Raw genomic sequence first — 9,089 nt, 5'->3', positions numbered from 1 at the left:
CCTGCCTCTGCCTCCCGAGTGCTGGGATTAAAGGCGTGCGCCACCATCGCCCGGCCTCATGTAGTGAAATTTTAAGAATGAAACTCATTATAAAATAATAGCAAAGGTACATATGATAAAGAGTAGTATGCATGCAACCTAATTCCTGTCAGTAACAGACTGAGAGAACTTGGAAGGCTGATATATGCAGTCTGGAGACACATCACCCTCTCTTACTTGACTTGTGTCCAATAACTAACCTGGTGTCTGGCCAGCTAAAGGGAACTTATTAGGACAGAGTCAGAAGGATGTCTATGGGGACTATTGTGGGATATTTGTACACTGTGTGAAATTATATTGCTGTGACTGGTATAATAAAAAGCTGAACAGCCAATAGTTAGGAAGGACTTCCAAGCAGAGAGAGAGCTCTGGGGGAAGAAGACAAAGTCGCCAGTCAGGCATGGAGGAAGCAGCATGAGCAGTATGGAGAGGTGAGGTAATGAGCTACATGACAGAATGTAGATTATATAAATAAATAAATAAATAAATAAATAAATAAATAAATAGTGTTAATTTAAGTTATAAGAGCTAGTGGGATAAGCCTAATCTAAGGCCAAACTTTCATAATAAGTCTCCATGCCATTATTTGTGAGCTAGTGGCCCAAAGAAAAATCCAACTACATTATACACCTTACTTGAGTCTTGTCCCCCATTTCTTTTTCTCTAGGAAGCTATAGGTGGTGAGAGTTTATTCTTCCTCCTAATTTAGTCATCTTATCTAAAAGCAAAAACAATGTTGTATTGTAAATAAACCAAAAGGACATTTCATTGCTGAAAACAACACTCTTTTGGGGGGGATTTATTTTATATGTATGTAATTATGTATTTATGGTCTATGTGGGCAAATGCTATAAAGAGGGCATGGATCCCCAGAACTGGGCTAGAGGTTGTTGTGAACCAGCCAGCATGGATGCAGAGACCTAAACTCAGGTTCTCTGGAAGCAGTAATGCTCTTAACCCTTGAGCCATTTCTCTAACCCTCAGACCAAGTTATCAGAGCCAGGGCATAAGCCATTCAGAAGAAAAATACCTATAATGTATATAGTTAAGTTAGTAGAGCCAGGCCATAAGCCATTCAGAAGAGAAATACCTATAATGTATATACTTAAGTTTACACAAAGTACTTTGGAAACAAGATTATATAAAAACATCACTTCTCCCAGGGGGACAAAGGTCAGGACTATTACTCAACAACAACCAGCAGACAATAAATTCAATCTATGTAGTGAGACTGGGCAGTACCCTAGAACAGCCAAGGGCGGCAGGCTGTCCTAGGAAAACCACTTCACACAGTCAGATCCTCAACAGGAAGGACATGCTCATTTCCTCATTGTGAATCTTTCATACTTTACTGTGAACATCTAAGTGAAAACTACGCAGCCTAGAAACTTGGGCAATCTACTGACATAATTGTAACCAAAAAAACAAAACAAACAAACAAAGAAAAAAAAAACCAAGCCAGTTTGACTTCCTTAGCTAATTCAATATGTCAAGCTAAAATTCTTGGATGTCTACAGCTGCCACCCATCACTGCTGGCTATTTTATTTAGTAACCTGCCAGCCTATGACACATGAAATGGAGCACAGGTGTACTACTGTATGTAGCTCAGGTGTTTCAGAACACTGTCAGAGGGGCTGGAGAGAGAGATGGCTCAGAAAATGAAGATGCTTGCTGCCGAGCCTGATGCTGGGACCCACATGGTAGCAGGAGAGAACCAGCTCCTCTGTGGAAGATGAAACTATGACTCAGTTACGGAGACAGAAACCTCAGCTCTCCCAGCACGCGTCTGATCCACTGGAGCATTTTTGGTTCTTGTAGTACTGGGGAGCTTATACAGGCTTGTAATGCCAAGGAAGCACTTTATCACTGAGCCACGCTTTCAGCCTGACCCTGAAGACTATGGGAAAAGCTATTATTCCAGTATCTGATTATGCCACAACTGCAAAAACAATCGTTTTTGGTTTTTTACACATTTCCCCCCCCCCAAAAAAAACTATAACAAAACCATGAAAGTTAGTCATAATCTATGATTAGCAAGCAATAACTGGTGTTTAGAAAGAAAAGCCTCACACGTAACACAAAGTCATGCACTACATACTAATGGCGGAACCCTTGATGATCTGTCCTTGAGGGTATCGTACTGCACTTCAGAAAAGTGCGAAAGTCGGTTGCATTGTCAAAGTCAGGAACAGAAGGGAAAAAGGTAACATTTGTCATTATTAAAATCAAAACAGTACTACTTCAAAAGCAAAATATTATGAAATGCAAAAGCTATTATATTTAGATATAACCTTTACTTTCTTAGTAGAAATTATTGCTAAGCTGCATGTGTAACTAAAACTTTGTTTTATGCCAGGCATAGTGATAGGCACACGTAGCCCTAGCTACTCTGCAGTCTGAGACAGAACCCCATCCTGAACACACAAAAGGCTGTATTCTCCCCCACGCCAACTTTTGGCTGCACTGACAGCCTTGTGCATGTTGTGCAGGTGCTTTACCACTGAGACACTCCCCAGCCTCTACTTTTCTTTCAAATAACAAAATTCAGAATCAGTGATAGTAAGATGATTCAATCTTAGGCTATTACAGAACAATACAGCCTAAGGGAGGCTTTAAATGTAAAGTATAAACCGTTTAAGGTCGAAGATGCTTCCCTCCTCATCTCTATGGCCGCTACCACTGTCTGCCATCGTTTGAAAAATAGCAAAAGCAAGGAAGAGCACATAGCTGATTTGGCTTGCAAAATAATCTTGGAATCAAAGTCAGGGCATGATATCGAACCTTAGAGACAACATTTGTTTTAAAGTTTCCACAGGAAAACAAAGTAGAAACTCATGTGTCACTAGCCTATTCCTGTTGCCTCTATGTCCACAACACTGAAAATCAACAATAAACACATAAAAATCTGAGACCACACATTTCAGAAGTACACACCATCATGTCTCTCCTTTTGGGTGTACTGGTTCTGCTCCAGTGTGTCCCAGTAATATCCTTCGATGAACTCTTAAGTGAAATTAAACAAAAGACAAGTTTAAAGAATAATTGAAAAACTGAATTCACTACAATTATCTCAAAACCAGTAACATATGGCAAGGAACTAAATAAATAGTAACTAAACAGTACAAATCTCCACTAATAAGGAACAGTGAATATCCTATGATTCAAGGTCACACTATTTCCTAATCTGAGATTTCTTTGACTGTCTTCTTGTACACTGTACACAAAGCAATAATCAAGCATCTGTGGTAACTTTTAAGGCAGCTACTGCCATTCATGTTATTAGCAATCTATTCACATGTAACAAGCAAACATACACAGTTTCATTCTTCAGTCGAAGACTTTGACTTACTCGTCCCTCCCCTAGGCCTACATTCAAGCTCAGGCTTCCTTTGTCCTTTTTATTTTTAGTCTTAATGTCTATAGCACTTTTCAAATCATGTGGCTTCTAGCAGGGCACCTCTCAACAGAGCAGTTTCTGAAAGATAACTAACTGGACAAAAGAAAAGTTCAAAATCCTAAAAATCCAGCATAAAACCGTAAGTGTACATGACCCACATCCACATACCGCCAGTGCTTCAAAACCAAATAAATGTGCAGACAGTATGAGTCTTTTAAAACCAAAACTCGTAAGTTTAAAAACACAGGTAAAGAAACACTGAAACCTCTAAATTTTATGGTAAACCATTAGAACATTTAGGTCACTATTTTAGACCATTATATTTATTTTTATAGAGGACAAAAATTGTCTGGCATATTCAGATTAGTGGAACTGGTAAAGTTATTTTAAAAGTCAATAATTTAGAGCTAGTGGTAGCTGAGTGGTCTGCCACATACCCTGGACCTGATTCCCAAAATAAAACAACAAACAAAAACTCCAAATGCTTAGAATTCCTAAGATCATCTAATTAAAGCAAAACGGGGAAAACTATCTCAAAGGCTAGGGATGTTGATCAGCCTCAGTGGAGGAGCACTTGGAACAGGGTTCCACCCCCAGAGAGAGCAAAAACAAAGCACATTGTTAAAAAGAAATACAATTTATCACTGAGCTTTCAGACTTAATTTTGTAAAGATCTATACATGTAAACCATGTTGAATCCATACACATACACACAAGGATAATGCAGACTCCTTTATTACTCTTCAAGTTCACACTGGCTTTTTCTTTCCAGTGATGGAAATTAAACCTAGGTCCTTGCACCTGCTAGTCAAGAACTCAATCACTTAGCTACATCCTTGGCACTCACATGTTAATTCTTAAAAATACAAAGAGTTGGGGCTGGAGAGATGGCTCCACATTTAAGAGCACTGCCTGCTCTTCCAGAGGACCGGGGTTCAATTCCCGGCACCCACACAATGCTTCCCATCATCTCTAATTCCAGCTCTAGAGGATTTGACAACCTCTTCTGGCCTTGGAGGGCACTGTACACGTGTGATACTGATGCGCATTCCAGCACCAATACACCTAAGATAAACCTCAAAAAATACAAAGAGTTTTTTTCTATTAATGGGAACACATTTTCACAGCTATCGTAAATTAAAAAAAATAGAATTAAAATTGTATCTCCAATGTTTACTGATACAATTTCCACTAAATGGATATCCAACTGGTAGTTTTATACCCACTCCAGGTGAATAGTTCCTTATGAGTTTAATGGCAAATATCTTTTATTTGGAGGTTTGACTTAAAGTTCCCTAACTTAGGTCAAATTTAAAGATCAATGCTCCAAGGTCACATTTAAATTTATAAATACTCAATAATAAATTGTGAAAACTCACATTATGAGCATTATAATTGAAAGCAAAGAAACTGGTCACAAAAAGGAAGAGGGGAATATTTTGCAGTCCTTGACTCTCAACTTTGAAACTTTGGTAGACTCATTATATAGTTTTTTAAAAAGTTATTTAAAGAGGAAGGAAAAGAATGTCTCTAGCAGCAAGCATGAAAATGCACACATTTTCCTTCTAAAAAGCATTCATACACATAAAAAGCACTTTGGAAAGGAGCATTTCTGTAGGTATATGCACACAGAGGCCACAAGAGGGCACCAGACGCCCTAGACCTGGAGTGACAGGCGTTTGTGAGCTGCTGCTGTGTGGATGCTAAGAACTGACCCTGGCCCTCTGCAACAGCAGCAAGTGCTTTCTAATCACTGAGCCAGCTTTCCAGCCCGATGTAAACCCATTTTAAAGCCACTGGTTATCTTAGGTTTTTTCAAAAATTTGTCAATACTACAAAACAAATCTAAAATTTGTAACTAAATAGAGCACTTATGACTTGAAACCAGTTTATAAAGTTACTCTAGAAACACATACATACACCAAAAGAAAACAATGTATTGGAGTGTAATAGGTGGAGTACTTAAAAATATAAAAATGCTAATACCTGTTATTTCAGGTATTAGCTTAAGTAGTACACTTTTATATAAAGTAAGAAGGAAATCAGAGTTGGAACAAATAACGCCCTTAATATGAAAGATGATTTTACTGATGAAAAACGTAAATAACACAAGTGCAAAACACTGTGTTGAAGCACAATTCTTTAAGAAGTAAGAGGAAAGGTTGTGCTTCAGCACAACACACGAGACTTTAGGCAGCAAATCCTCACTCTACTTATAACAATCTATACTAAAAGACTGGTATATTATAAAATATTAATCAAAACGTCAGAGCATAATTCCTATACGTATGGCAAGAAAAAATCTCAAGTCAATAGTTCCATGTAATTATAATTGTAATTAGCCAGACAAGCCCCAAAGCTATGTTCATTCAATAGATTGTCAGTCTATGATATGAAAATAAGAAAAATCAAAAAATTAGGACAAAGCAGATGTTATTCTACAAAACTCCATCTTATGATTTTGTGATACTTCTAAAATCAAAGGTATTTCTACAGAAAGTGAGAACAAACCTGCATTAAAATAAAAATATTCAAGATTTTAGAACTGATTCGCTTCTAGCAATAATTTGAGAGAAAACATCTCTTTCTAATACGGAGCTTTGCCAGCATTGTTCACGTATGTTATGAAGAGGCATAAATGGACACTGCTGGACTGCTCAGATAATCACGGATGCTGAGGGAAAATTATTGTTAAAAGCTTTGCTATTTGATGTAAACAACTTAGAATACCAACCCTGTGACTGCCAAGGCTTCGAAGAGACAATGTATCCTCTAATCCCTGATAAAAATAAAAGCAAGCATATTAAAGGTCTGACTTCATGAAGACAATGAGGAACAGCACCACGGGCAAGTTTACATAACACTACAAACCAGGTAAGAACGGTGATGGCCAGACCGGTGAGAATACCTGGCCCTCTCTGAATCTTCCTGGGGAAGAAGAAAGCACATGGATAATTATTCACTGAACAAGTAATTGTTTATCAGAGCAAAGGAGCAAAAACCAGCCAGTCAAAAGCACAGCGGCACCTTCTTAGGATAAGCAGGATCCAAAGCTGAGTTTGGTGGCACCACATGTATCAGACGGAAAGGCAGCAGCTCAGCAGCTGTGATGTGTCCAAGCACTCTTATCTGCATGTGGCCCAGAGAGCTCCACATTCGAGGATTAAAACACACAACAGCACTTAGCAAATAGATGCTGGGTTGAGCACTGAAAGCAGACATTTATTTTTTCATTATTAGGGCCAGATTATACAGGTGAGAAGGAATGTTTACTTTGTCATATATGTATAAAGAAGAATGTACATTGCTTTAAAAATACTTAGGTTTTACTCTGGTGCTCACTCTAAGGAAGTTTTTTCATTTCAGGGGTTTTCCCCCTCTTTTCACTATTCTAACTGGAAAATAAAAGAAATACAGAAATACACCCCTGCCTGTGCGTTAATGTGATTAAACTACTAAGAAATAACATAAATATTTCACAGTTGATAGTTAAGCCATGCCTTAAGCAGCTTATAAGGAGACTGACTACACCCAGCAGTACACTTAACTGTGTGCAATTCTAATGTTTCCACAATCGTGCATCAGCAAGGAGACAGCAAAGCCTGAGTCATGGGCAGCAAAGAGCTAGTGCCCAGAATATGATCACCTGACACCGTAAGGAACTGCTCATTTTTCAGAATTTTAACGTCCCAATTGCTAAAGTAATTTCCACTGTGACTAAAAACTACACCTAACTAGTCTAGGTGGGCTACCTATCAAAATGAACCAATGTTACAACACTCCACAGCAATCCAGCAATGCATCTGAAAAACAGATGGGGCTATCTATTGCCATTATCTTAAAACAGAAATAGTAATTCAACCAAAATGCCACAGCTTACTGCTTCATTTTGGTCTCAATCTTTATGTGTTTTTTTTTAATTGTCTTTTAACAACTACTGTATGCAGTGCTACACTTGATACAAACATGATTTGGTGACTTGATTTCCAACAGGGTGTTGTGATCTCTAGGCATTTATATCACCAATTTACATTTTTTGTAAGTGATACCACAAAAGTCTAGGAGACATGTAAGTTAGCAGAGCAGAACACTCCATGTTAAGTGGTAACTGATTCTAAGCTAATTAGAAAGCCTTGTATCACACAGGCAAATTAATTTTACATGCCCCTCGACATCATTTGGGGTACTAAGCTGATTTCCAAGGTTGAAGACCTACTTCTCCCTTCACTCTATTCTACCAACCACAGAACACTTCTAGACAGTACATCCTGCCTGATGTGATGGTACAGTCCTCTAATTCCAGCGTTTATGAGGCAGAAGCAGGTGGATCTCTGAGTTTAGATGAGCCTGGTCTACAAAGTAAGTTCCAGGCCAGCATAATTAAGACCTTACATCTAAAGAAAACCAACAAAAGCCCACCTGAAGAACAAAGCCCCATCAAAGATACAAGGACAGATGAATCCCTATTTATTTGCAATTATGTAATTATCAAAATAACTCTATAACAAAATCTTATTAAATATTGATATACTTCTATATTTAAGTGGCTTTCCTCACTGAAAATCTGACCCAGGGGCTAGAGAAATGGCTCAGTGGTTAACAGTACCTGCTGATCTTCCAAAAAACCTTGGTTTGATTCCCATAACCTACATGGAGGCTCACAACCATCTGTAACTCTAGAAGATCCAATACCTTCTTCTGACCACTGCAGGCACTAGCCATGCAAACGGTCCACACACATAAATGCAGGGAAAATACTTATACATAAAATTAAAATGAATAAATAGATTTAAAAAAAAAGCTTGTGTTTTTGTGTTTGTTTTTTGAATCAGGATTTCTGTGTAACAGTCCTGGCTGTTCTGGAAATCCCAGGCTGGCCTCAAACTCACAGAGATCCACCTGCCTCTGCCTCCTGAGTGCTAAAATAAAGGCGAGGTGTACCACCACACCAGTCAGCTAGCCAGCCAGCCAGCCAGTCAGAAAGATAGACAGACAGATGATAGACAGACAGATAGACAGACAGACAGATAGATAGGTAATAAATTGGACCTAAAAGACTACAGAAGTCTACAGAGTGAAATTTATATTCCATACTGTCTAGTTCATTTGCACAAAGAATACAGCTCATTTATTTCACAGTCAAAAGCCATACTTTAAACAAGCACTGTCCAATAGAGATGACAGAAACAGTTATATTTGTGATATTATGGTAGCCCTCCAGCCACATGTAGCTGAGTACTTGAAATGCCAGTATCACCTGATTAGGGAGCCTCAGCTGAAGAACTGTCCTTCCTTAATTGATATGGAAGACCCACCCAGAATGCGAGCAGTACCTTCTGGTAGTAGTTCAGATTTTAAAAGGGTATGGCAGAGGGGAACCACTGCCTTTGGTAACTTGGCCTTCCCTTCTACAGCAGGGTTGACTTTCCTTCCTGTCCCTGCTGTGTCACTGACAACAGAACAGGCTCTCCAGCCTTCCAGCATGAATTAAGAAACAATGGCTCCCCAGGTTTTGGCACCAGATTCAGACTGGTGAGGTGTCCCATCGGTTGGACAGATCAAATACCAACTTGTTGACCTCCCAGCAGTTAGAAAGCAGCGCCTGTAAGATGATTCCAACTGCTGAAGCACCCAGTGAAATGGACCGAGCAA

At 38.8% G+C, this 9,089-nt stretch overlaps 1 protein-coding gene across 7 annotated transcripts in view; it reads right to left on the bottom strand.

The window, feature by feature from the left end:
• Nucleotides 1-9,089, bottom strand: part of Lrrfip2 (LRR binding FLII interacting protein 2) — a 104,846-nt gene that overhangs the window by 52,554 nt on the left and 43,203 nt on the right. The window lies entirely within an intron of this gene.

This window comes from Microtus ochrogaster, chromosome 5 (genome assembly GCF_000317375.1).
Source record: "Microtus ochrogaster isolate Prairie Vole_2 chromosome 5, MicOch1.0, whole genome shotgun sequence".
Classification (NCBI taxonomy): Eukaryota; Metazoa; Chordata; class Mammalia; order Rodentia; family Cricetidae; genus Microtus; species Microtus ochrogaster.
Note: the sequence above shows the minus strand (reverse complement) of the source record. Positions and strands in the feature narration are given on the sequence as shown.